This window comes from Lepidothrix coronata, unplaced genomic scaffold (genome assembly GCF_001604755.1).
Source record: "Lepidothrix coronata isolate B3197 unplaced genomic scaffold, Lepidothrix_coronata-1.0 Scaffold54, whole genome shotgun sequence".
Lineage (NCBI taxonomy): Eukaryota > Metazoa > Chordata > Aves > Passeriformes > Pipridae > Lepidothrix > Lepidothrix coronata.
This window is the reverse complement of record NW_016690234.1, coordinates 3397943-3425431: the sequence shown is the minus strand read 5'-3', so window position 1 is coordinate 3425431 and position 27489 is coordinate 3397943. Positions and strand designations below refer to the sequence as shown.

Below are 27489 nucleotides of genomic sequence, written 5' to 3'. Positions count from 1 at the left end.
GATAAATATTTATTACTCAGTAGAACTGTAACTCCTAACTGTGGACATGTTAGAGCCTTTTGAACAAAATATTTGTGGATTGGATTGTGTTCAGATTGGAAAAACATCTAGATGTTTCTAATTCTTCCCAAGTTTATTTAGATATTTTTGAGAAAATGAGATTTTTGTTTCTCTTAGTTTCTTTTACATGTGTTATTTTTACTCTGACCTTAATAGTCTGAGAACTATAGAAAATACAAATTTTCAAAGCAGACAAAACATCAGTTGCAGCCTTAGAGGCTTCTCTAACAAAGCTGTTTCCTCTAACTCACTGAAGACATTGCTTCAGGGAACAAAAAATATATTTGTTCTCTGTGGCACTTCATTATTTGGCTTTCTTGAAAGAGCCAGTTAAGGAGCTGGTTGCTTCTGATGGCAATGGCAGTTGCTGCAATTGGAATGAAGTATCTGACTGTGGTTCTAGGATTTGTGACATAAATTATAGCATGGATAACTTTTATATATTAAACAATTTCACTTACTGAACAAAGGCATCCAAACAGTTCTACACTGATAATTTGAGGCTGTTGGTGTCGTAATGAAGTAATCATTTATTTTCACTTGTATGGCGTACAAGTATTTGCAAGAAATCCAACTTTTTAGGTTTCTTCATAGTTATTGTGTAGTCTTTATGTTGTCTGTTCTTCTTCATAATGTCACTGATTTATTTTTACTCACAGGACCAATGGTTGCAGCTCCCAATCTCTTTAGATTTACTACACAAGAGTGAACACAAGAGAGTTGTACAAATGCAGCTGTGTGCCCAAGAATGGCACACAGACTGGCAAAGGCCTGGGTAAATGTCCTATTAGTCACATGCATATTTTACAAAGACTTTGTAACCCCTTTTGGATTCATGTGAGCACGGTGCAATGTGTGGTGCCACAAACACAGTCCCTAGGAAATGTACAGAGAAGATGAAGGTAGTTATTACTTGCCATTAAAAATCACATAGCTACGAGAAAAAGAAATACATCTAGCTTTAGTACCTTTTCCCTTCTCTTAAATAATATTATAGTAATTAAATTTTAATATGTAAGTTCTTTGTAGGTCATTAGTGGTATAACTCTGCATATAGGTGCCTGCTTCAGAAAACAATTCAGTCCATAATCTCATAATGTTGAATTCCACCTGGCAGCTTTATTTGAACTTAATTTCTTTTTCTTCTAATGCTGTTACCCCAAGAGTTATGAGACAGGCATCAGCTGACAGCACCAGGGAAAGGATAGGTATTGGCAATGGCATAAAAGCAAAAGGGGAGGAAAAAGAATAGCTATTGTAGCATTTATCAGTATTCTATTAATAGTCTGCTCTGACACAACTGTGGAATAAAACAGACATTCATACTGCAATTTCTTGCAAAGGTTGAAGCTATTCATCTGCATGGTTACAAGACAGAAGTCTAAAGCTTTCAGATATTATAGCTGTTTCATTGTCCTGTCGTAATCAGAAGAAACACCTCAGAAAGCCCATTGCCTTAGGTGTAAATATTCCACCCCATTCCCATTGGAAGGAACACAGGTACAGGCAGCCAACCTTCCTGGAGTGCTTTTTAAAATAGTGTCTTTACACGTTAAAAAACCCCCCAAAACTATAGCCAGATATTCCAAGCAGGTAACAGGGGCAAGAGGCTTTTGGTTTAGGGCTGGATTGACCACCCATAGAAGAGTACAGAGGGCCTCTAGTTGTTTTCCATGATTGTTTATATTTTTCAGTGAAGGAGCATAACCAGGCAGAGATATGCTCCACAAGAGCTTATGTTCTTTTTCCTGTAGATGAGACTTGAGCAACAGGGTGGGAGAGGTGCCTAGAGGCAGCTGTCAAGTGTATAAGTTTGGAAACCCACCGGACATACTCTGGGAACGTACAGAATAGCCAGAGAGACCTTTGTAACTCTGATTCCAGGCAGCAGCTGTGCTCCTCCCTGTGTTCTATTTCAGTGCCCTCACTGAACATACACTTTTTAGGCTGAAATAGAAACGGACTTTTAGGGGAGGACAGTTTAGATCCTGGGCTGGTTTCAGACTATGAAGCTGTGCTATCTTAAGGCATCTACATTAGGAGCTTGGGAGCACTCTCGTGTAGAGACCATCTGACTTGGCATCTGCAGGTGTCTCTTTCTTTCTCCTTGATACTACAGGGTTTCTAGGGCAGCTGCTTTCTTAATTAGGGACCTCACTTAAGTGTGGTCTGTTAGGGGAATGACATTGGGCTTTGTTGCAGAGAGAGATATACAGGCAAACTTGTAAACCCCCAGCCAGGGAGAATAAAAGAAACAAAAAAATATCTCCCAAACAAGCAAAGAAACCACAGTAAAAAAACCAAAATGACAAAAAATGGGTTGGGCACTTGTTGGCTTGACATTAGCAGACCTGTGGCCTATTACTACTTTTTTGTTGGAGGCATTACTCTTACAAACTGAAACAAAGTCAACATTTTCTTTCAAGTTGATAGGCCTCAGATTTTGTCCAAGGTCTTACTAAAAAGAGCTCAGTGCCTCCTTTGTTACAATGTGATTGTTGAGCAAGGAGAAAGAATTACAGTGAACAATACAGGTTGTCAAAGAGGGCATCTCAAAAGGTCCAAAATACTCCTCAGAATGGGTTGTGGTTACCCAACAGTTTCCTCAAGAAAAGCAGGGAATTAATTAAAAAAAAATGCTTTTCATATACTCAAATATTTAATTTTTGCAATTGTGAAGTCAGTCAGTCTGGTTTGTTTCAAGTTTTAAGATGTGTCAAGAGGATTAAAAATTAACCCCTCACCTACCATTTTGAATTGCAAAAAGGAGCTATTATTTTTAAATCCCAGTTAAGAAAATGAGCTAGCATATTTTACTTATTTAGAAAAGCTGGGATTTACTACAAATGTTTAAAGTAATGAATTTGTTCTTTTGAGAAATCCTGTATTCTGAAATTAAAACTGCCATTTAATTTTCAGTTGGAATATTTTATTGCTGCAGTTGTAGAACAGAGGTAGTTAGCTGGGATCCATGTTAAAACCTATTTAGTCAAAATATTAGAAGACTGAAGTGGGTTCAGATTGCATTAGAGAGCACTTGCCTTGTTCAAGATTATTGGCAGGGAAAAGAAGAATCAAAAATAAGTAATATTCTGTCAGTATCCTCAGTTGTAAGATTTAGGTATTATTATTCTATGTACTTCAAATCATTTGTTCTTCTGTAGTTAGTCATGTGTGTTTAGCTTTATGCAAACTGAGTAAGAACATTTAAAGAAAGTACTGCTTTCTGGTGGAATGGTTTTCTGTGCTTTAAAGTTATGGGGGATAATTGGAGTGTATTTTAAGGACCAGCAGTATTTGGTAACTCTGTAATAATTACATTATTGTCTCCTAGTTTTTGCTCTTCTCACTAGCCAGCCCTTGAAAAGAAATATTTTGTGTGCACGTTTCTGTTGTCTGCCTTGTGTCACAAAATGCATGTAAAAAGCTACCAAGTCTGACACCTACTTTGTCTCCAGTGTTTTCCTTGTGTAAATGACTTCCCAGCTGCACGGAAATAGAAAAAATATCTCTTGTTTCAAACAAAAGTTTTGGCTTTCTGGAGGTTATTCTTGAAGTCAGTGGAAGGGAACCCAACTGGACTTGTTTTATGTGAGATGAACTGGCGTGAGAAAGTCTGAGATGAACTTAGCTCTCCTTTTTTTGGTGAAAGTTTCTGGCAAGCAAAATGCATAGATGAAATTAAATTACCTCTCCACCCCCTGATTCATGTATCAGAGATTTTGCCATGCACTTGTTTTCATCCAGTTTTATGAACAACATTGAGGTTTCCACTGTCTCAAAGTTCTAAGAGCAAGCTTTTGTCTCTTTGATAGCTGAAGTAAAAGGAGGCACTGTTCTAATTATGAATGAAGAATTTAAAATTTAACATTAAAAAGGAAAAATAGAAACCCAGTTACAAGACAGTAAGCTTCGTTGAATACACTTTTGTATTGCAATATTTTAGAAAAATCACTCACTAAAGATTTTTTTAACAGAGAAGCATAAGAAGATAATTCCCTTTTTTGACACACTTTACCTTTGCAAAGTTACTGGGCTGTTGACAGGTACAACAAGACATGTGCTATGCTTACATGCTATTAGTGCAGCAGGCTTTGAAAAATGTCTAATGCATTGGCATATCTGACAATTTAGGGTATTAGTTAACAGTGAGACTCTGTAAATAGAGTGAATTTTAGCTACAACTGCTGACTTGGGCATTCAGTCAACATTTGCAGTACAGGGCTGAACAACAAATAATGTCATTTTATACTATGGAGATGGAAGTTGGCGTTATACAGTGTGTATGGTTCAGCCTTAGAGCAATGGTAATTGCAATGTATTGAAGTTTTGCATTGTAATAAAAATAGAGACCATTAGTGGATACCATTTATGTCATTAGTATTTAGTGGCTGTGTGTTGCAGCTTTTTTAGTGCTCATAAAACTGTCTCTGCTTGCAGATATGTGACAGCACTGATACAAATTTAAATGTTTAGAAATCCATAAGACATAAAATATAGATAGTAAATAGGGGCATAACATTATAGACAGAACCTTAATAATTTGGCACACAAATGTTTATATATTTGCATGTCTAGTGCAGAAATTAGCATAATGATGTTCATGTTTATACTACAGAAGAACTTGATTAAACAAAGAATAAAAAATGAGTTAAAACTGAGGCAAATCATGCAAAAGCAGCAAAGAATATTTTCAGGTCCCCAAAAGGGAATTTGTGATGTTGGAAGGTACATCCTTTACATACATCTGGTGGGATATTGATTTTTCTCTTTATAGACTTTTTACTAGTTACAGCACCTGTTCCACTAACTAGCATTACAGTTGTTCTTAGGAAGTGATTATGTTAATTAACTAATAAAAAGGAAAATAAGGTTGTTAGGTAACCCTAAGATAGAGATTGGCTGGCACTAATTTAACAGTAATGGAGCCAGCATAGGGAAGGTCATATGATATTTAGCCCAAAACAGCAATGTCTTGTCAGAAATTGGAGGCTGCTGTGAGGGCAGTGAAGGAGCTGACTGGGAAAAGACTTCTTTGGAGCATGGGTTGGGAAGAAGTCCAGGAATATAGCACAGGAGGATTTCCTGAAATTCCAGGCATTATACATGAGACACGTGTGCAAGCCACAGTTTGGGCTTCCAAGTGATTTTTATTCAAGAAATTTGGAAGCCTGTTTGATTTCCATGCAGAAGATCTCTGAGAAAGCTGTCTTCTTCCTTTGATTTAAGGGATGTCACTTGGATTCTGCTGGCAGCTACTCTTAACTTCTTTAAGAGGTTCCTTTAAGATTTTCCTATAAGAGACTCCCCTTTGTGCTTTACTGACCCTGGTTTCTGTGTCAGTGACGGATTTGAAGCAAGAGATTCTGAGACTTGTCCTCTGCACACCCCATCCCCATTGTCTTCAGCTCTGACCTTTACATCCTGGAAACACCCTGGAGGTTTGTCACAGAGCTCTCAGGGGATTTGGAAATCAAATTATACAGCACTAAGGGAGAACACAGAAAACTATAAAAACACTTCAGTCATTAGGAGTGAAGTGACAGGAAGCAGTGTTAGAGAATGGATCTTTCCAATTAATTTTCCTTTCAGGGCCCTTTTCCCAACATTTTTAATTCTAAGTGTGTATGAAATCTTTGGCAACATTACTTGTGTGTTTCAAAAGAAGAGGAAACCTTTGATAAACCCTCTGAATCTCTTGACTTAACAATGATAGCACCGTGATTATTTTGAATCCTTTTAGCTGGGAAAGGTGATAGTGGAAATGTACATTTGCAGAAAGTTTGTGGCTTACATTAATGGTTGTTAAGGTTATAAAATGAGATGCTTTTCAGAAGCTCAAATAATAAGCAGAAGCAAAACAAGCTTTCTGTACAGTGAATATAAATTATTCTTTCTGTCGCTCCTAGTATTTCTTACAATCTAATTCTGGAAAGTGTTAAACTGGAAATCATATTGCTCCTTTTAAAAACATATTTTTGTCTGTTTATCCGTTCAAACCAGACCAAAATGTAAATCTGTAAAATGCTTTCCATCTTCAAAGCAGCTATTTATATGCATCTAAATTCTGAAATCTTTTTGAAACTTTCGGTTTTATTTCTGATTGTGGGATTCAGTGTCACTTCTTAGCACATTGAGTACTGATGGCTTTGAACATACAGTATGGCACAAAGCGATAACTTGTGCACACTACCCTGCTGAGAGACAATTCTAAGGGAAAAGTGATTTTTATGCTGGGGTTTTGTCCGATTTTAGAATTAGGGGAAATATTAAAGAGCATAACAAAATATTTTAATTCCTCTATACACCACTAAATTACTTGTTACCTTATTTATCCAAGTAACAGCTACCTGAGAGCAGAGGCTGCTTTCTGAAGCCATTCTCTACATAGAATTGTACTAAAACCACTAAATCATGAAGTGAACAGACAAGTTTTGCAGTGAAGAGTGTTATTGACTGGGTCTGTGGACACTTACCAAAAACATATGTAAAGGGAGAAGAATATTAGAGTGATATAAGAAAAATGGACTCCCTAAAATCTATTCTGTCATAAGGTAGAAGGAAGAAGACTTTGGGTTTCTGGCAAAACCTGAGTGAACCTGAAATCATGCCATACTTTGAGGTATTTCTACTGGAATAATTGTAGTAACTGTAGTTACCATAAAAGCTGATACTAAATCTGAGTGTATCATATTTCCTTGAGCAGGACAAGCAGATGTAATGTTTTGAATTGGACATGAATGTTGAATTGATGGTACTTGAAAGTACCTGTAGGACTGTCTAAAACATATTTTCTTGATAATGTGTTTTCCTGTATTTTCTAATCTCTATTTTTTAAGTTCATTTTTTTTTCTGACTTCTAGATGATTCTTGGTATCCAGCTGCTCTCTTGTACTTCCTTGTATCTTGCTTGTAGACGGTGTATCATCCCAAATTCTTATGGGGCATTCAGCTGTACTAGATTGCCCAAATTACCACAGGTCACAGCTGAAATGCATTAGTGGAATTAAATAGGAAAGCTTGCCCAGTATTGACTCTTACTGCTTCTTATTGCTTTCATGAGAAGAGTGGGAGATTATTGAAAGACATATTTATAAAAGATACAGTGCAGTGCAGCTACACTGCAGGTTTATGCCAAATTAGGTCTTGAACCTGAATGAATTCAGGCATCTGCTGCAGTTCAGATTACAGTTCACTGTGTGACCTCACACATGTAGGTTGGCCTCCTCCTGGTTTGTTTAACCCATCCACAAAATTGAGAAAAACAAGCACCTCCATGAAAAAACAGGTGTGCATCTGGGCACAACTGTCCTGGGTAAATAGATTACAAAGAAGGCAGAGGCTCAAATGAAGGGATAATAAAGAGGAAATATAAGTCTCTTTGTCTCCTACACACCTTTATCATTAACTTAGTGGTGCACTGTGTTTACATTTATTGGGCGTGTTTAGTCTCACTGGACTTCCAGCAGAACAGATCTGAGGTCATTGTCTTTTCCTGCAATTCAGTGCATGAGAAGCACTATGTGGTTAGTCTTATTGAAGAGAACACAGGCACAGGCTTTAGTGACTTGTGAATGAATCAATAAAGCATGTTCCTGTAGGTTTCTAAATTGTCTCTTTCATTAAGAATGGAATTGGGCAGCAGAAGATCGATTTTTCGTGGCAAATCAGAGGGGTTTTATCAGACCTTCATTTAGGTTGTGGATTTTTGGAGTAAAAAAGCTTCATCAAAAATACTATGCAGGATTTGAACTGCTACAAGGATCATAAATAGTTTAAATGTCCTTTTTCAGAACACTTTCTTGAACTCAGAATTACGTGAGACCTGGTCTTTAGCAGTCCCCACAGATAACTAAATGAGTGGAAAGCTGCTAAGCTCCCACAGCTGAGGATCGTGGCTTATGGAGCAGCAGATGTGGTATTGGTTAAAAGATATTTGGAAAGGGAAGCATTCACACAGAAATGTTACTGCTGCTAAGGTTATACATGTCTTTGTATATCACAATTGCTTACAGCAGCTCTTGATGAGTGAGTGTGACATGAACTCTGCAGGAAATGCAGTCCTCCTTTAGAATCATCTAAAATAATGATTATTGTACAGGTATGGAACAGGCAGATAGGTGTTTCAAATCTACTGATTTTTGTATCATCACCACAGTGCTATGAAGTTCTGAAGAAACTTACCTTTACAGGTGTGGTTCATCTGAATATTCTTTTCCTGCATGGCACATACAGGCTTACTCGAGTGTGGTAGTACACCTTGACAGTGTTCTTCTAGGACAGTATAACTTGCTTGTAGATAATACAGTGTTCATCTTGGAATCTATGCTTTTAGTACACATATATGCCTTTCTAGCATCCTGAACCAGTGTTATTTTCATGGATAGACAAGGGCAGTGCTGCATATGCATTTCTTAATTTTTTAATAGGCTCATTAAGTAGAAATTTGTATTTCCAAATCCTGAGGGAGCTGGAGAAACATGGATGAGGCACAGTGCTGAGCCTAGACAAAAATTAGCTGAATCTAAATCAAGAGCAGCATCAACAGTAATATACTTAGAAGCACAGAGCTTTATTAAGAATGGATAATTTGCCAGGCATTACTTTCCACATAGACAGTGTTGTAAGAGGTTGTCTATCAATAGGTCGCTACATATTCCAAAACAAGTTGAAGCCAAATAAGTCATCATAAGATGTGTCATCACCTCTTATATAGATTGAGCTTTAGCTTACATGTACATACCTACAGAAGATAACAGTGTTTTCTAGCAATTCTCTTGAGAGGCAGTTACATTAATTTTCTAGTAACTGCTATGTAAGAATTACATGTAAAGGGTTTATGAATTATTTATTGTTTGGTGCAAACCTGAATCTTGATTCTGCCCTGTTGTTCCCTCTCTGGGGTACTTGCATTGAGATCCTTCTACAGTTTACTGTAGAAGCATGTTTATATCTGAAGGGTGCTTATAAGTGCTACACATAAAGAATTAAAATGTTACAGCTCTGCTTATGGTGCAGTGACAGATGCTGGTGTTACAGTGCCTTAGTGGGTGGTTTCTAGTTCAATTTTCTGTTACACAGCCATAATTTGTAATACTGCTTTTGCATTGTTGTGTTGCAAATACATCAGTCAGGGACTTATTAAAGATGGGTGAACTCTGCAGGATCTAGAGGTCTGGGTGAGATAACCAAAATCTCTAGTAGTTTTTCAGAGCTTAATGAGAGGTGGAGTTTTCTTTTCTATCAGTGCTTTCAGGTGTAAATCTTTCCCTTTGCAATGATGTATCAATTTTTGCAGGCTGCCTTATCATCCAGGAGTAGGAGACAGTGAGCTGAAGGTATGTGCTTTCTGTACAGAGTAGAGCATTCCTTAGTTGGGCTGAACATCAGCAGATGTTTCTGAGGAGTTTCCTAAGCTGGGTTTTGATACTGTCTTTGATGTCCAGAGGAGAACACAGCTTTAGCCATGTAGATTTCTCTGAAGCAATTACTAATGTAATAGCCATAATTAAGGGTCTGTCACACTAGAGAGACACAAGGAATAAGAGACTGATCGTTATTCAGCATCATGTTTACAGAAGAGGTTATACAGCTCTCACTGGAGACAAACTGATAGCTGTCACTCTGGGTGACTGTTTGTGTGCTCACTAAAGGTGAATTGGTGTACATTATTTATCTTGATTTTTACAGGATCCATTGCAAAGAACACCCAGAAACAGAAGACTTTATTGTTTCTTACTCATGAAAAGAATCTCTTCAACTTGATCTCTTCAAGTCAGTGAGTAGTTTAAATGAGAGCAGTGAAACTGGTCCATAGTGGAAGTTTTTTAAAAAGAGAGGTGAGTGGCATTTTTCTTTCAAAATTTGACTGTGGTTGCATGGCAGGAAATGGAAACTCTGGTAAGCGGCTTGCCCAAAAATTAGAACCACCCCTCAGAGGTGTGGGAAGGTGCTCTCTGTGTTAAACTAGTCATCATTTCCCTATGAGAGTGTCCCAAAATGAAATGTATTTGGGTCTGCTCAGGAAGAACATAGGACATATCCTCCATTCTGAGCTTTGATGAATCCTGCATGGTAAAAAGACTTGCCAAGGATGTGACCATAAGGACGCAATTGCTTGTGTCTTTCTGAGTGCTAGAATTGCTCGTGCCTTTGATGAGTCCAGCACATGGAGGTTGTGGTGTACCAGCACCCTCCTGGGACCAAAATATGGGCTGCCAAAGCACTGTGTAGAGGGAACTACAAGTCAGTGGGTGGGAGTGACAGCCTGACAAGTTCAGTTGAGAAGAAGTCATGCTTTTAAGTGTGGAGTAATAGATGCTCGTGTAAAGCGCTGAGACGATGGATTTTCCATTTACAGAATAAATTTGGAAGTATTTCAGGAAGACGTATTTTCATCAAATAGGTGTTGTGGGGACTGGTATAGAAGTAACAGAGTAAAAATCTCTTGTAGGAGATCAGACCACAGTGTCTGATGGCCCTTTTAGAGCTTAACAAATTTTAAATGTTAAACTGGAACCTCTCTATATTTGAATAGCACTTCTCAGTGGACTGGTAAACATCCCAAGTGGCATTGAGGTTTCAAATGGGATTGTAATTTTGAACATATGTTGCATGCCCGAGGACAGTTGGCCTTATAATCCTCTTTTGTGTAATGCAGATAGCCAAAGAGTGGACCTGAGCAGTTAAAAAAAAGACAAATGTGTTATGGATGAAAAGGAAAAGAGAGTCAGTGAATATTCACAGAATCACAGAATATGCTGAGTTGGAAGGGACCCACGAGGATCACTGACTCCAACTCCTGGCCCTGCACAGGACCATCCCAAAGAGTCACATCTGTGCCTGAGAGTATCATCCAAACACTCCTTGAGCTCTGTCAGCCTTGGTGCTGTGACTACTTCCCTGGGGAGCCTGTTCCAGTGCCCAGCCACCCTGAGGGTGAAAAACCTTTTTCTAACATTCAACCTAAACCTCCCCTGACACAACTTCAGGCCATTCCCTTGGGTCCTGTCACTGGTCCCCACAGAGAAGAGATCAGTGCCTGCCCCTCTTCTTCCCCTCATGAGGAATTTATCACTAATTAGTGATAATCATTGCTGTGGAGCGATAGGGTGGGATAGGAGCACAGCCTTTACTGAAATTCCTCAGGGTGAAATAATGCCATTTCTGTCTGCATAGAAGCATTTGCCAAAGCTTGTCCTTTGGGTTGGTATTTTGTTAAAACAGAACACCAGACCAGTAATGTCGAACTATGCTATGTTAGTGTCCATAGGCAGATATTTAAGTCAGTTTGAAAAGAAAAAAAGACTTATTTTGATTTTCTGTGTAGAAAAATACATTTCAGTTTAAGAGGTCATGTTAAAGTAAAATATTTACCCAAACTAAAATTCTTTTGCCATTTCAGTTTGTGGAAACACGGAGCCCCTTAGGCAATACAGTGTTTGAAGATGGCTTTCATATGTGGAACTCTTGGTTACTTCCCAGCTCAGGTTCACAGGTTGGTATGGGTCAAAATTATCACAAGAACTATTTGAAGACCATAGCAATTAAATATTTTTATGGCTTATTATCATATTCTAAATACTAAATGGTTCTGAGAAATAGTCTCAGAGAGATTTGATAGCTGACCCACAGACTGTGCACTGCCTTTTGCATACATACTTAAGCTACTAGTATTTCTAGGAAGCTATATTTTATTAATTCATTATTATTTTATTGATGTTCAATTGATGTCTTATTAAATATAAATTACATATTAGGGAATAATACTGTAATGGGATGAGGCAGGTGAGATTCCCTGAGGATGGTTTATAATGAAGCCTCAAATTGTTAATAATCCTAAACTCATAAATAAATTATTATGGGTGAAACAAAGGCAAAAATACTGAAATAAGCTATGAAAATGTTAAGTGGGGGTGAAGAGACACATAATCTGCTGGGAGATCTGTGTGATAACATACATTTGGCACTAAGTCACATAAGTCAGATTCACATCAGTGTCCCCCACTCCTTCCCATCCTTTAGCATGTAGGTGTGGATCTACCGCTCGTTTCCCATTATTATGCTGCGCCATCCTGTTCCCAGACGTTTTGCTTTGCCTGGGAACACTGTTAATTTAACGCGCTCAGCTGACCTCAGAGGCACTGAAATGACACGGCAGCAGCAGCCCAGAGTGCTGCAGCATATCCTGCTGTTCACAGAGCTACTGGGGAGAACAGGGACTTTTCTGGACACTTTTCTGTGAACTCTTCTGGGAAAAGTCAGGGGGAGCTGTCTCTTTGACCACACCGTGTCGGGAAGGACACATCCTCTCACTTAGCTGTATCTTTCATCTTTTCCATGGAAGACAGATTTCCCTGTTGCTCCTCTGTTTTTCTTGAAGAGTTAGCAAGGAGACCATAGATCTCCCTTAGATAAGAAAAGAAAGAAAGGAGGACCTACCTTTATGTAAGGAAAGAAGGATGGAAAGAATGAGAGGATTCTGGTAGTGTATTTTCTGGTTTGTTTGGGGTTTTTTGGATCCCAGATTCCACAAAAACCTTAAGAGATCTGAAACCTTAATTTCTTCAGCAAAAACAGCACCGTTATCACAGCCTTGAAAGACAGAGCTAAATCCCAGGGGAGTACTCAGTATCTGTGTTTTATACTCACTGTAGTGGGAATTGCAGAAACTCAGCACTTTGTGAAATGCTGCTGTAATTTGAAGAGTTAAGTCACGCAGCAGGTTAGTAAATGTAAAGAAGTTTAGTGCCAAAAATTAATTTTGTGATATTTCTACAAGTGGACATGCAAAAGTCTGAAAATCTGTCCCTGTTACATTCAGGTAGTGCTGACGGAGGCATTCACATAGGGATTTGGATGTATCCAATGTGGAATTTGGTACAAAGTAATTTTGGATAGTTTGGTAGATGGTTTTCCTGTAACATTAAAGCTGAGGGCCCTCTTGTTACTTGTGTGGTGTTTTGGAAAAAAAAAATTAAATTGTTTTAGAAACTGAACAAAGAGATGATTTAGTCACTGGTTTAGGCTTTTGCCTAAAATTATATTCCAGGAACTTGATGATATCGAATGGCCAAAGGGTCACAAACTAGAAATTTGGGTTAATATAAGGTACAGAAAAAAGACAAATATGCTGCTTTTCTGATGTGAGAGACCTTGGTTGCTAGGAGGAAAGTATTCAAGTGTTTGCCTACATTTTGCTGGGGTTTTAACAGTGTGGAATAAATAGATAACACCATGCCTTTTAAATAATGTTTTCTTAAATAGCGAAGCTATTACCTAATGAAGAAATTGCAGTAATCACATCTCCATAAAAGGGGGGAGTTACGGTATCTATGTAATTAAAATGCTGTTCTTTTCCAAACATAAATCTGCTGATGAATACATTTTTCTGTATTTTTGTAATTGGAGATTTTGAAATCAACTTGTTGTTAAAACGCAGAAAATTCTATTGCCTCTCCATAATAGAATAAAGACAGAGAAGTCACATGTGTGATTTACAGCATCTGTAGCAAAATTATATTCTTTCTGGTAGTTACAAATGGTTATTCCTGTGCATCTGCCAGGAGGCCAACGGGTATGGAAAACAGATCCAGCTTGAATCATTCTTCACTTTTCCCCTGGTGTGCCAGGCCAGCAGGGTCTGTTGGAACTGTTGGCCAGTTCTTGTCCATGCACTGGCTGACACTTCTCTAGGGAACCACATTAAGCAATTCCTTGGGTCACCAGAGATGTCTGTGCCTCCTCCTTCATGTGCCAACACAGGCTGGGCTTGGAAGAAGGTCCTGCCCTGCTCTTGATGTTGTTTGCCCTCTCCTCAGATTTCTTACGACTCGTGTCAGCAAGACAAACAGCCATTCCCATTTAGGAATTAGAGAAGTCTCAAGGCTAGTTTCACACTCGGGGCTCCTTTTTTTGCCATTTTCTCATCCTGCAAGAAAGCAAGATATTAATTACACAGCACCTTCTTCTGCAGCTTTTATGCAAAGGTGCGATAATTGAGAGAATTTATCTGTCTTTGTAAGAAATGAAAGACTAAAAAGCATTAAGTAGGCATTTAAACTACACTGGTGTGTGTAAAGCTGGGCTCAGGGAACATAGCAAACATTCTACAGCCTCCAGAGACACCTACAAATTTTTGGTTCTGTATTTGCCTTATTGTCTCCCTTTAAAAGGCTTCTGTACTGTTGCTGCACAGCTTTATTCAAAGTTACCTATGGTGAGGAGGAGTAGAGGATAACATGGATAGTAATTAGGAATCAAAAGAGGAAACAAAAGAAAAGGCCAATAATGCAAGACAATCATTAAGTGCCAAATATAATTTGTCAAAGGTGTTCCTTCTAAATTAGGTGGAGGCAGCATTTTTTCAGATCGATACTGCCTCAGTGACTCCCCTACGGTTCTGGTGGCTTTTGGCTAACAAACAGGAAGAGTTGTGGTATGCCCTATGCATAAACAACAAGGCCAAAGAATTTAGTGGATTAGTAGACCTTGCCTGTGGTCTGACATCCCTGTAAAACTGAGATGGGCAGTGTGCAAGGGCTGAAGCTGGCACAAATCATGTACATGGCCTGATCAGCTGCGAAGCTACCTCATAGATCAGTCACAGCCAGAAGTGCAAAGCTCCACAGCAAACTGAGCTCAGTAGTAAATATTATCAAGGAGTACATGCCCTGATTCTTGGTGATGTTAGTGGGAAAATGTATTGAATTCATTTGGAGTTTGAGCTGCCTGTTAGAGGAAGTGCATTAAGTATTTAACCCAGATGTTGTCCATCTTTAACCACACATCCTACCCAGCCTGATGCATTTAATTACCAATATAAGGTGTTATTGCTGTGACTTAATACTATATTATATTCTTAGTCAATGCTACTATGGTACAGCCAAATACTGTGCTTTGTTTCAAATAAAAAGGTGGGAATAGAGAAGACAGGTGTCATACAACAGAGGGGCAACTTCATGATAGGAAATGGCATTTTGATTAAATTTTCAGAGGGGCATCGATATTCTTTGTGTTTCCTGTATCAAAACATCATAGCAGCCAACTGACAGAAGCCAGGAGCTCATTGTTTCTTAAGTGGTGTTTGTCAGACCTCACTGTGCAATAGGAGTCCCTGACAACACGCTTCTTCATCTGTGCAGATGAAGCCCTTCTAGTCTAAGCAAACTATAAAAACTTGTCCTTAGTCCAAAGAAACAGTCTTTGCACTGGAACCCAGGCATCCTGATTCACAGCCAGCACAACTTAAACTCAAGGCCAGACCCAACGTGCACCTCTGGTCTCTCCTAGAAGGAAAGAGTCGTACGTAGGCATGCACATCTACAAACCTGGGCATCTGGCAGCCTCACACCTTCCTGAACACAGCTCTGCAGTAGGAAGGTGCAAAACAGCTGCATTTTTCGTCAGGAGAATATGCTAATTTTTGCTGTAACAACTGTATATAACCTGTCAGTTATTCTCTCCAGTCTTGGGTTAACTTTATCTGTGGTTGTGTTTAGAAGTCCCAGATGATTATGTAATAGGTGGAAGATACCTAATAATATAACAGGCCTTTTCTGATTTTTTCTATGGCTGTATTAATGTAATTTCTTAGGTATCATTGTGTCTTTTTCAACGTCGATCCATTGTGAATCATGCAGACGCAGCAGTGAAAGAACAGAACCTGCTGCAGCCTGTGAGCAGCAAGAAATTTCAGCTGGATGACTGCATAAGGGGTTTGCAAGACCGCCAGTAATTTTTTATATTCAGAGTTAAATAGAGCAATAAGATGGAATTTAAGCTTTAGTGCAATAGATTGCAGCTCTTCAGTCAATCAAATTATAGTTCAATCAGTTCATTTTAATCACTTCTCTGGAGAGAAGTAAACCCCTATGTTGAAGAATATGCAGCAATTTTATTGATGGAAAGTTTAATTGTTTCATTTTTCCTTACCGTCTGTAACACACTAGACTTTTAATCAGTGGGAACTGAAGTTATAATGAAGTAAAGTCCACTTTCCACAGTTCACAACTAGCTGAAAATAATTGGGTTGAGACTCCCATCCAGACAGTGTAATGCCTCTGGCATTTTCCTGAAAACTACACTTAATTGCTTTGCTGATGTTGTTAAGTGGTCCTGAGGGGGATGAAGTAGTAAAGCTGCCCACATATGCAGGGAAACAATACACAAAAAATGTCTTACAAGGTCCTTAAAGGAGGACCAACTAGTGACTAGAAGACAATATATGGCTATTTTTTCCCCCCTTTTCTATACCAGAGAGAACACACGGGAGAGGCTGATAGAATAAACTGGAAATTCTATGAACACTAACAGTATTTTTATTTAAGGGCATTAAGCTTGGGACCAGAAGTACAGAAAACGTCAGGGCAGAGCTCTTGCAATCAAACCTGCAACTTGAGGCTAGCCTGAGTTGCTTGGCAGTTTTATGCTGAACACTGGTTAGCTGCTGCCTGTCTTCAGCACCTTGGCTTGAGGAACAGATGTACTCTTGTCCCCAGAGAGGGAGGACAGCTTGCTCTCTGTGCTCTGAAGTGACAGGATGTGAGCCAGCTATGAGCTGAAAGCCTTACCCAGGCATCAGTGGGACCAGCGTGTGCACCCCGTTAGGCTCCAAATGTAGCCAGAGAAGGAATAACACTGGCATTTCTCCTGATTTAGGGCATTCGTGGGAAACTCTCCCTGGTTGAATTGTGATTGTTTAAAATGATGAATCAACTGCTAGGCTCAAGGATATTCTGATGTAGAAATATGTTAGTTATTTAATAGAGAAAGATATGTATTTAGGACCCACAAATCAGGTAGTGTCCCTGAATTCAAAATCAGCGTTGGAGCTGGACCTGTTTTGGGGGAGCGAGGACTACAGGGTTAACTTAGCTTTTTTTAAGTAAGTGGGCTTTTTGGTTTTTTTTTCCTTGTTTATTTACGTATACGAGCACAGTAAAGTCTCTCTCTCAACAGCCTGACCTTCCTCAGCTGCTATTTGTGTAAACTTCAGTATGACCTTTGCTTATTTTATTCTCGCTTTCACAGGCTCTGAGCTGAACAATTATGTCCTCACGACTTTCTAGAAAGGAACACAGGCAAAATTGAGGTATTGTGCTCTAAAGCTGAAATCTTAAAAGTTTTCTTAACCCTATATCTGATCCTGGAGGCCCTCCAGAATCTGTGAGTTGGTACCTCAAATCTTGGCCAGCATAGCTCTTCCAGCGCCCGAGATGATGCTCTTTCCCCTGAGACATGCTGAAGTCTAGACAATACCTTGACGTGTAACCTCATATTAGCCTGACTATTCCCCATAATATTAATAAGCTTTAACACTTATTTCTCCTATGGTGAAATGGTCACCTCCCATGTGCTGGAACCGCCAACCATATGCCAAGGAGATCAAGCTGTCAGATTTGAGAAGAGCATTGGGAGTAGTGCATTGTGTCCAATTCACTGTGCTCGCCTGCCTCTGGGAGAGCAGCTCAGCAGCTCAGTGGTTGTGCTCTGCTGTTCCTGGGTCCCGTTGCGCGGTGAGTTAATCTGGTGTGGAATGGTTTTAGCAAATGCACCAAATGAGGACTGTGTTGTGACAACTGATGGGAGACTCTGCTTGGGTTTTGTACTCTCAGTGGTGCTGAGGGACTGAAGGAATCAGGGCAAAACTACAGTGCAGAGGGCAAAAAACCAACCTGATGTGGCTGGCTGAAACTTGCCACTGTGTTGTCCAGCTGTTTTAGAGGGTTCTCTGCCCTGGCCCTTCTTTTGGAGACAAGGTCGCTGTCCCAGAAGGAGGAGTGTTTCCTGGAGCTGTAATGCAGTCCTGTGCAGCACAGCTGCCAGATGGCCCTTGTTGCCAAGCAGACCTGCTTGCTGGGTCTCACATGCTTTAAAGTCTTACCCTGGGTCTCAAAGGAAACAAGAGGGAGGATGATTTGACACACATTCTCCAGATTTGACATACTGTATGGTTACAACGTGGTGTGTCATCCAGAAGAAATCCAAAATACATGTTCATGTACAGGCACAAATCTGACTGTTCCCTGATAAACTGTTCATGTGGAAAGATACAATTTGCATGGTTGTCATCAAAGCCAGTGTATGTATTCATTTGCAGAAGCATGTCAGACACCATATGCCAGTAATATGCCTTTGATATGTTGGTGTCTGAATCATTTTTTTAACTGCTGAATGGCATATGTTTAAATGTAAACATCTGTTCTCTGTTTGTACTGTCGGTGTTTTTTATTTCTATATTTTCTTTTGACTAAGAGTTGGATTCAAACCCAGAAAAAATGTGGGATTTGTTGTGTTTTTTAAAGAAAGACAGTTTTTTTAGTATTTCAGTGTTGGCCATTGTGTATGTTCTCATAGATGAGAAGGGTATTTAAAAGAGAATTTTTTCCCTTTCGGTAACCAAAACTAACTCAATTTCCAGGCAAAATAAGAATTTTGACTAGAAGTTTCTTGAATAAAAAAATTATTGTTTTAGTGTTGGGCAGGTTCTGCAATGTATGGGTTTACTGAAAAGCAGCCCAATGTTACACCATGACATTAAATTATTTTTATCCAGAAACTTTTCTGATGCAGTTAAAGAACTTGCAGTGTAATAAATGACTTAATAAAGGAATGAAATAATACATTATGTTTGTTAGGCTATTCATTATACATGGGTGAAACTCAGAACCAGTGTAACAACAAAGGGACTCAAAAGCAGTTATTGCTGCTCATCAGTCAGATGAGCCACTGCAGCAGCATTCAGGATGCTACAGCCAGCCTGAAAGGCACGGTTTGGGCAAAAGTAGTGAACGATACCTTACTATTATAGCAACGCAGCAAGGGACTTTATGAACCAGCTGGGGATAGCTGGCGAGTCTAGAGATGAGTGTTGAATGCTAAAGTACAGTAGGGGCTTAAGAAACATTGCAAAATGAGCAGCTGTGTTGGACTCATCAGTATGATAGCAGGAAGAGACTCCAGAAAGAAGCAACCACAGCAGCACATCACAAAGTTGCAGAGTTACGAGTACTGCTTCAGTAAATGCTTCACCTGAGGAGAGGAACTTACTCTTGTTAGTGTCCCATAACTGCTAGTTTCTACCTTTTGATAAGAACTCACCCAATTTAACAACAAATAACAAATATCAGCTGTTGGCGGACTTGTGCAGCCTGGGCTTCATATTCTGTTTGTATGGTTTGGCTCAGGCCTTTAACAAACAAACATAGCATCACAGAATCATAGCATTTCATAGCCACAGCTTAAAACAAACCAGATCAAAACAAACCATGAAAAGCTGAGTGCTGTTGGCCACCAGCTAGTTCGTAAAAAATGCCCTGAGAAGCCCAAAGTGCACCTGTGGCCATGGCAAAGCCACTGCCCAGGCAGCAGGACAGTCGGGCAGAGGGTCCTCGGAATCAGTCAGTGCCATCTTGTGGCATTTCAGGATATTAAAAGGCCCCTGAGCTACAGTAGTTGCAAATGTCCTCGGAATCCACCACAATTCCAAAAATTGCAATGGTCCAGGACACAAACCCCGGCACGGCTGCGTGCACTTGGCCATAACTGCTGCGGTTGTGCACGGAGCAGCTCAGCACCCGAATGATTAATGAGGCAAACGCCTACCAATTATGGCTCATTGGAGGTGCACAGCGAGCTGCATGTAATTAGAAATCCTGGGAACAGATGGAGAATTTTGCAACATCAAAAGCCTCCTCCTTATCAGCCGTGCCCTGCGCTGGGCAAGTGAAGTGCCGGGTGTGGGCTGCCCTGCTGGGGCAGGGCTGGTCCCCCTGCAGAGAGCAGGGGCAGAGCCATCCCTTGGGGCAGAGCTGGCATCCCTGGGCAGGGGCTGGCTGGCTGCTGTCGCAGGTCATTCACCTGGGGTTACTGTGCTCCCACCTGCAGCACCAGGGCAAGGCCAAGCTGTGCTTAACCACCCAAACACCCCCAGCATCACCCACCCACCTGTGAGAGCAGCACAAGCTTGCTGCTCAGAGGTGGCTGCTGCTGCTGCATTGCTTGCAGAGTCAAACCTTTTGCTCCAGTTCCCTGACAGCCTTAGCCTGGGACACAGCAGCATCAGCTATTACTGACTCAATTAAAAAAAAAAAAAAAGAATTCCCAACACCTATCCTCTTCTTCCCACCCATCCAAATAGGTGGAAAGGACCTAAGCCTTCATGTTGTCATTTTATATGTATACAAACTGAATAAAAATATAAAGAAGTAAACACATAACTTGATACATAATATAACTTGATACATATATAATATTTACCCACTATATAAAGCAAGTTATATAATATAAGGAAAAAACCATTAGATAAATAATGTAAGTAATATAAAAGACAAATGTATAAAATATGCATATAAATATATAGCTTATAAAAACAAATAATACAATTGTAATAAATGTATAAACAATAATATATAATGTTATCTATCTATCGAAAAATATGTTCTTTCCTAATAACGACTGCTGCAATACCAGGCGGGGACACATCAGGTTCCTAGCAGTGTAGCATTTATTGCACAAAAAGGAAGGAAATAATAGCAACTTGAACAAGATTTAAAAGAGAGCTTTAAGGCCCATTCAGTCAGCTGGTGGGTCAGTGGGTACACTGGGGGCACATTACTACTTTACTGCCTCAAAGGATGCTGAAGGAAGGTGGGCTGACTCTTGTGAGCTTGCAGGTAACACAATGGCTCACTAACAAACACCTTTAGTTCTTCCTTGTCTCATCACCTATTTTGGGGTGGTTCAAGCAACCCAGACATTCTCCCAAAAGGGTTTTTGCGAGTGGTTGTGGTCTAGTAACAAAGTTACAGTAATTTCTGATTTCTATATTCTCCAGTTCCTTTTTTTTTTTTCAGTGACCCTTAAATTTGTGTAATTTATAATTCTTGGATTAAAACCACATTTAATTTTTTTAGGTAAAACACAATGTCATTTTTATCAAATCTTCTGAAAAGAGAAACTCTTTCACACTATGCATGTTCCATTCAAGGACTTGAGCCCTCATCTTCATCTAGTACAATTTTAGTAGCAGTGGGATTTTCTCAGTTTACTGTTTTGCTGGGAAGTAGTTTGGTACAATTGCCAAGTACGGTTGTGTTGGCTTGGCTTTAGATTTATTGCAGGGCACTGAATCCTGTTATAATCTCTTTTGTGAGGACAGTAGAAATGCTCTGATCCCAGACTGCCAAAAATTTTAGTATTTACAAGGAGTCAATTAATAGTAAATTGAAAATGGATTTGTCCATATCAATTTGATTACAAAGACAAAAAGAAAAGCAGAAGATAATTCCATTGCCCTGAACTATCCCTATGGGTTGTTACACATATGACTACTGGATTCACTCCAATTTGAATAAGGCAATTCTTAAGTTTTATTTTCCAAAGTAGGCAAACTGAGCTTTTATCTTCTATTAGTGTGAACTCTGTTATTAAATGCAAAGTAATCTTACAAATAGTTTTAAGCCAATATTATAATTACAACATAATTGATTGCAATTGTTTTTTTTTCCTAAGAAAGATGAAAGCAAATAATATTTCTTTCAAGTGTCTCTCATTTTCAACACCTTCTGTTGGCTGAACTCTCACTCTAAAACTATAATTTAGATAACTATTTCCTCTCTGTCATGCTGGAAATGAAATATGCTTTTTAGACTAAGATTTATTTTTTCTCACTCATTTTCTCCTCCAGTAGCAAGCTTTAATTTTTTTTTTTTTTTCTGATGGTCTGGAATTTTTTATATTTTTGCATATAAAAGTTCCTGATAAGCCATCTCAGAGGGGATGATACCAGCCTGAATTCCCTCTACTTTCCTCTGGCAAAGTAAGTTTAAGCATTATTTTGTTGCTCATCAGAGGGCCTGATGTAGCTTCAGTTTGACTGGGAAGGGACTTTCTTCTGATGTAGCCATAAAATACCCCCAGCCTCTTTCACCATGTAACTGGGAAATTATGCACCCTGCAATAACCTTGGAAGGAACAGAAGCAGAACATGCTGCAGCTATGATTGAGAGGTAAAATTTGAGTCCAGTTCAAGATTTGAAGATCAGAGATATACCAGTGTTTTCAGCACTGCCATTTCATTTTGAAAAGTACAATATAGATGAGAGCTCACATTTCAAGAGTTCAAGGATTTTTCATTTTGCAGTTTAGGCTCTAGCTTTTGGACAGACCTTGGTTTGTAACATCCCAAATTATAAGGTGGTTAAAAATAACACTGGCTTAAGTCTCCTAACGTAACATTTCCCCTATTTCTTCTCCTCACAAAAATTCCTAGTTTGCCTATGGGATTCATTATTGCATTATGGCACCATATATTAGACTGGGTTTCCTAGTTAGCCCTTGGAGAGATTGCATTTCTATTTTGTAATGATTTTTTACCATTGGAAAAGTTCATCTAGAAAGATGCCTGGAAAACAATGAAGCCACTAGGGGAATTCTTCACTTCTTGAAGTATCCATCACTCCTCAGTAGAAGAATTGGAGGGATATGTTGAGCTTGCTACATCCTCCATCAATCTTTTGTTTGATTATTACATTATCAAGTTGCTTGCACTGTGAGAGATTAAAACAGTTGGGTAAGTGCAAAGCACAGAGTTACTGAGCACTTTGATAATAAGTCAGACATCAAACTAGTATTTGAAGTGCAGAACTACTGAGCTTTCCCTTTGTCACATGAGCAGATGTTGCCGGAGGCAAGGAGGAAAGGAGCTGTGCATTCTTTTTTAACTTGGCTGCTGAACCTTGCACTACCTGAAGAACCAGGCACTGTGTGCAGCTCCTGGTTAGATGCTTTTCAAACCTGTCTTCTGCCTAAGGGCTATCAGATGTGCAGCTGAGGCAAACACAGATTTTCCCATTGTGCATCTCCACTGAGGACATGCTGCAGTATGCACTAAGTAAATGGTTGGGCTGCTTTACATCAGGTGAGGGCTTTATTAATTTAGGAATCTAACAACAGTATTTTTCCCCTTTACTCTGCTTTAAGGAGAGTTCTTCCCAGTATGACAGTGGGTTATTAATGAGCAGAGATGAAATATCTCAACTAGGGAGGAAGACTTCCTCCTGGATAGTTATTCAGAACCACAGTGCAGGTTATTTCAGCTTGAAAGATCCAACCAGACCTATTTGCCATACACATTTATTCCTGATAACTGTGGCCTGCCTTATGTACATTCTTGCTACCTTTTAAGATGGATGGGGATTAGTCCCTAGGGGAATCCTTAGGTCTGGTGATTTTCCTATCCCACTACCTGGATATCCATTTATTCTGAAGAATCCAAGAAACATCCAGTAAGTAACTCTCCAGGCCCAATGAACCAGCTCAGGACCCTGAGTCTCTAGGTAATTACACTCGTGCCTCTCACTGTTCAAGTAAAGAAGTGCTTCGCTCTCTTATTTGTAACAAGCATTAGGTAAACCTACCAGGAAATATGAACAGATGTAATACAGGACACCAGGGGTTTCAATGACCATCAGCAGAACTGCATCCATCGCCCTCAAACATAATAAGCTGTACAACATTCCCTACTGATTTTCTTCCCACACATGCATTGCATATACCTGTATATTTGTAAATACTTCTACTCCTGTTGCACAGATCTCCTTATGATAGAGTGTCCAAAATACCATGCTGGAAAATTGTTTCTGTGTACCTTACAGAGTGATGAAGGTTTGAACTGATGGAATACTGGGAGCACCAATATTCACTCACATAGCTGCAACAATCCTGTATTATCTAGATCCTGTGTGCCACTGAAGGAGCAGACTGGGGCTGGCACTCTCAAAGGAACATGGGTTTTGGAGGGTGAACTAATGCAAATGCCACAGTTACAAAAGTGAGAGAGTTTATTTAGGAAAATTCATTTGAGAACAGAACCTAAGACTAACAATACAACGAGGTGCAACTCAGAGAAAGAACCCTTCTGTAAGGAACATGGACCAAAATACTGTTTTCTGCTTCACAACTGTCCATAGTCTCTTTCTAAGCACACTTGTCTATGTCTACTTCCAAAATACTGTTCTATCTTAACATTTTTTGTTTACAAATAAATAAACACTAGACATTAGAATTGTACATAAAATTATTTTTCCCTAGGCATGTCCATGGTCATGCCTTTCCACATTATATAATCATTAGTGACACCACGGTCAATTATTAATGAAACCTCACAGAAAGCCCAGCTAGATTGGGAGAAACATGAAAATCTCAAGAAACAAAAGTATCTGACCTCCAAACAGAATGCCTTCCTAAGACCAAAACTCATTAGGGAAGTCCTACAGGCAAACATCCTCTCATTATTTATTGTCATGGTTTACTGAAGATTCCTCAGTGTAATTCACAATTGGCTTTTAAATAAATCTCTCTGTATGGTAAATGTGATATTCTTGTATCTAAGGAGTAGTGTTAGCTGAAAACTAAGTAAGACCATGATTTCACATTTCAGGGACTCATAAACGGCTTAGAGCCTGACAGTAATGCTATAAGAGGCAAAAATATGACTGACAACATATGGCTGAAAAGTAAGGTTGCAGTGGCTGTACAACATAATAACAAAACAGCGAGACTGCAAAGCAAAAGCAATTAGCTTTTTGTTGGTTATGAAGAATTATTTACAGTGAGGAACTTCTCTATAGGGCAAGGATGGTGCTGTGTTTATGATTAACATTTAAGTCATGAAGGCCTTGGATTTAAGGCTTTGCTTCCCATCCTTCATCTTGGCTTTTAGAGGCTCAGGTGGGCCTAGGCTCTCAAATGTTTTGAGGCACTCTGATAACCTGGAGGATTTGGTCTAAGCCTCTGAGAGTTCAGCTGCTCATCTGGAAATTAGGGGTACCAAAGCTTTTCTTTCTCATAGGGGGTACTTTGAATGGGAGGGTACTAAAGACTGGGAATTTTTATCAAATAGTTTTGCTATGGTTCTTTTCAAAGGGATGAAAGTCTGATAGATTTTCCTTACAAATCTTATCATATGAAAGGGTTAACTGATGTTTATGCCTGAGTTGAAAAATGCATGACCACGACTTCCATTTTGGACCACACTAAAACTGCTGAGACCTCTTAAAGAATACCTCAGAAATTTCCATCTCTAATCAGAACGGGGTGAAGTTCTCTTCAAGGAGAAAACCCTCTGGTGTGATCCGTTTTTCTGCTGCAGTTAAATATTCTTGGGCTGATTCAGCATCTGGGCTGATGAGCTGGCCCCTGAAAGCACTTGCCTTGGTTGCTCTTGAGGAGGCTGGAGGGGCAGCAAAACGGAAAGTTTCTCTCCTCGCCAGAGGACACGCACAGGCCAGTGCTTGCCAGGGCACTGTCTCCTGACTCCCTCACTTGGCTCAGTGCACTGCCCATAAAAGATTCATTCTCTAAAATTTCATCTTTATCACTTTGCATGACAAAGTTTCTCTACTAAGGTAATACTATAGTCAAACAAATGTAAAGCTGATGAGGATAGAGAGTAAAATAACTGGAAAGGGCTTTGTACTGAAAGGGGATACTAATACAAACATATGGCTTTTTTTAGTGCACCTATTATAAAGTCATGTCTACTCTTTGCTGAATGCATACCTATGAGACTGTGTGTGTGCAATAAAACCCTTAGTTTATTAAGCATTTTTTTTCTATTCTGCTATGTCAGTCTAAATTCACTTTGAAGGCAGGAATGATGGAATTGTTCAATATATTGTATGCAGAAGGTTATGACCTCTGCAATCAGCCTCTGAAACACCACTGTCTTCTTACTTCTGGGGCAACTGAAATGAATTATAAGGTACCCTCATAAAACATTTTACTAAAGCTGAAGCCTCTGAATATGCAGAACTTGAGCATTTTTGTACCTTTCTAATTTCCAAAATATTTACAATCTGTATAGGATTTTAAAAAATAAAATTTAACTTACTATTTTTACTGAATATCTTGTTTCTAAACAAGATCTCAATCCTGCAACAGCTCAAATGGGTGAATGGCCTCGTGCTTGTAAAAAAAATGTGCCACTGATTTCTCCATCCATTTGTGTACATGTTTTGTAGGAGACAGATGTGTCTTCCTGCTGCATGATATGATGGCAACTCTGAGTGCTGGACCACGCTATGGAAGACAAGTCTCTGCACTGAGGCACACCCCTAACCCCAGGGGAGGAAGGCTTTTGGTTCAAAAAGGCCAGAGAAGGAATACCCTCATGAAAATCTGAGCCCCCAAATACCTTGCCCTGCACATAATGATCCTCTGTTTGGTGGAAGACTGACCCAGCCAAGTTGGAACACATCAAGTAAAGTTGTCATTGCTCCTCTGCGTTTCCACGCTTATTAAACCTACTTTCTTCATTCTCTGTAACATAATGCAACTAGAATTATATCAGTCACCACAGCAATCTTTTCCTCTTATCAGCTCTATGGCAGCAGCTCTGCCTCCAGTCTGTGCTGTTACTAGCAGGGTAGCTCCAAGTAATTGTTTTCCATGCACAGCAAAGGCCTATACGGCATCAAGGGGGCCCATGAAGTGTTTGAAGTTTATCATTGGTGGCCTTTATTCTGTAAAGCATTCAAACACCACAGTTTTACTGAAGGTGCTGTGAATACTCACTCAGTGCCCATGGGTGAACATGGTTCACTCCAGTGTTAACACCACAGCTCTACCTCACTTATGGAACTTGAAAACTTTTCCATCAGTTTCCTGTCTGAACAGATGTAACTTATATAATGCTTTTTAAAACAAACAAACAAACAACAAAATATATATTCATATCTTGAAGGCACAGGGCCCTGAGGAAAATGCGTTAACATGGTGAAAGGCCAAGCTTAACCACTCAGTGCTCCAGGAAGAGAATGCTGTTATTCTCCAGGAAGAGAATTGAGAAAAACCAGGCTGTCCCACTCGCAAAATGTTCTCTTTATTCTCTACATGAATGAGTTTGTATCTGCTGATAACCCACTTCTTTCCAAGGGCTTCAGGTTTAGGATTCCCTTTGATACCAGACTCACTGCTGGGAATAGTAAACCACTGTAACTTTGATGGAGCTACAATTATTCCCTATAGTCAGCTAGTCCATTGTTTCCTCTAAAGCTTTTATTTATGCCACCGTTTCACTTTGGGTAGGTTTCCCCCTTCATCCTTTCTGATTTAAATCATACCCGTGAAAAAAGTTACAAATCAGATAGCCCAAGAGGCATGCAATATTTTCATATAAAATATAGATAAATCTGTGCTTTTCTGTAACATATGGGACTAAAACTGTATCAAGGATCACAACCATCATCTTTTTCTTTCGTCAACCCTCTTGGAGCAGCTCTGCTTCCCGTCTGTGCTGTCACTACCAGGGTAGCTGTGGTGGCAGCCTCCAACAGAGTTCTGGGATCACAGAAACCACCTGGCCCAGGGCTAGAGGTGTCTTGGTCTGAACACATGTTGGTGCCAACACTTCTGAAGGTTTCAGCC

General features: G+C 39.5%; 1 long non-coding RNA gene across 2 annotated transcripts; it reads left to right on the top strand.

The window, feature by feature from the left end:
- The first annotated feature begins 11056 nt into the window (after positions 1-11056).
- Positions 11057-26310, top strand: LOC108498053. 2 transcript variants are annotated; one of them, XR_001875050.1, is made up of 4 exons: positions 11057-11557; positions 17092-17576; positions 21816-21880; positions 26085-26310. It is a non-coding gene; the product is annotated as an uncharacterized LOC108498053 (long non-coding RNA). The 2 variants fall into 2 exon arrangements; XR_001875049.1 differs by having other exon boundaries at positions 11057-17576.
- Positions 26311-27489: the final 1179 nt, after the last annotated feature.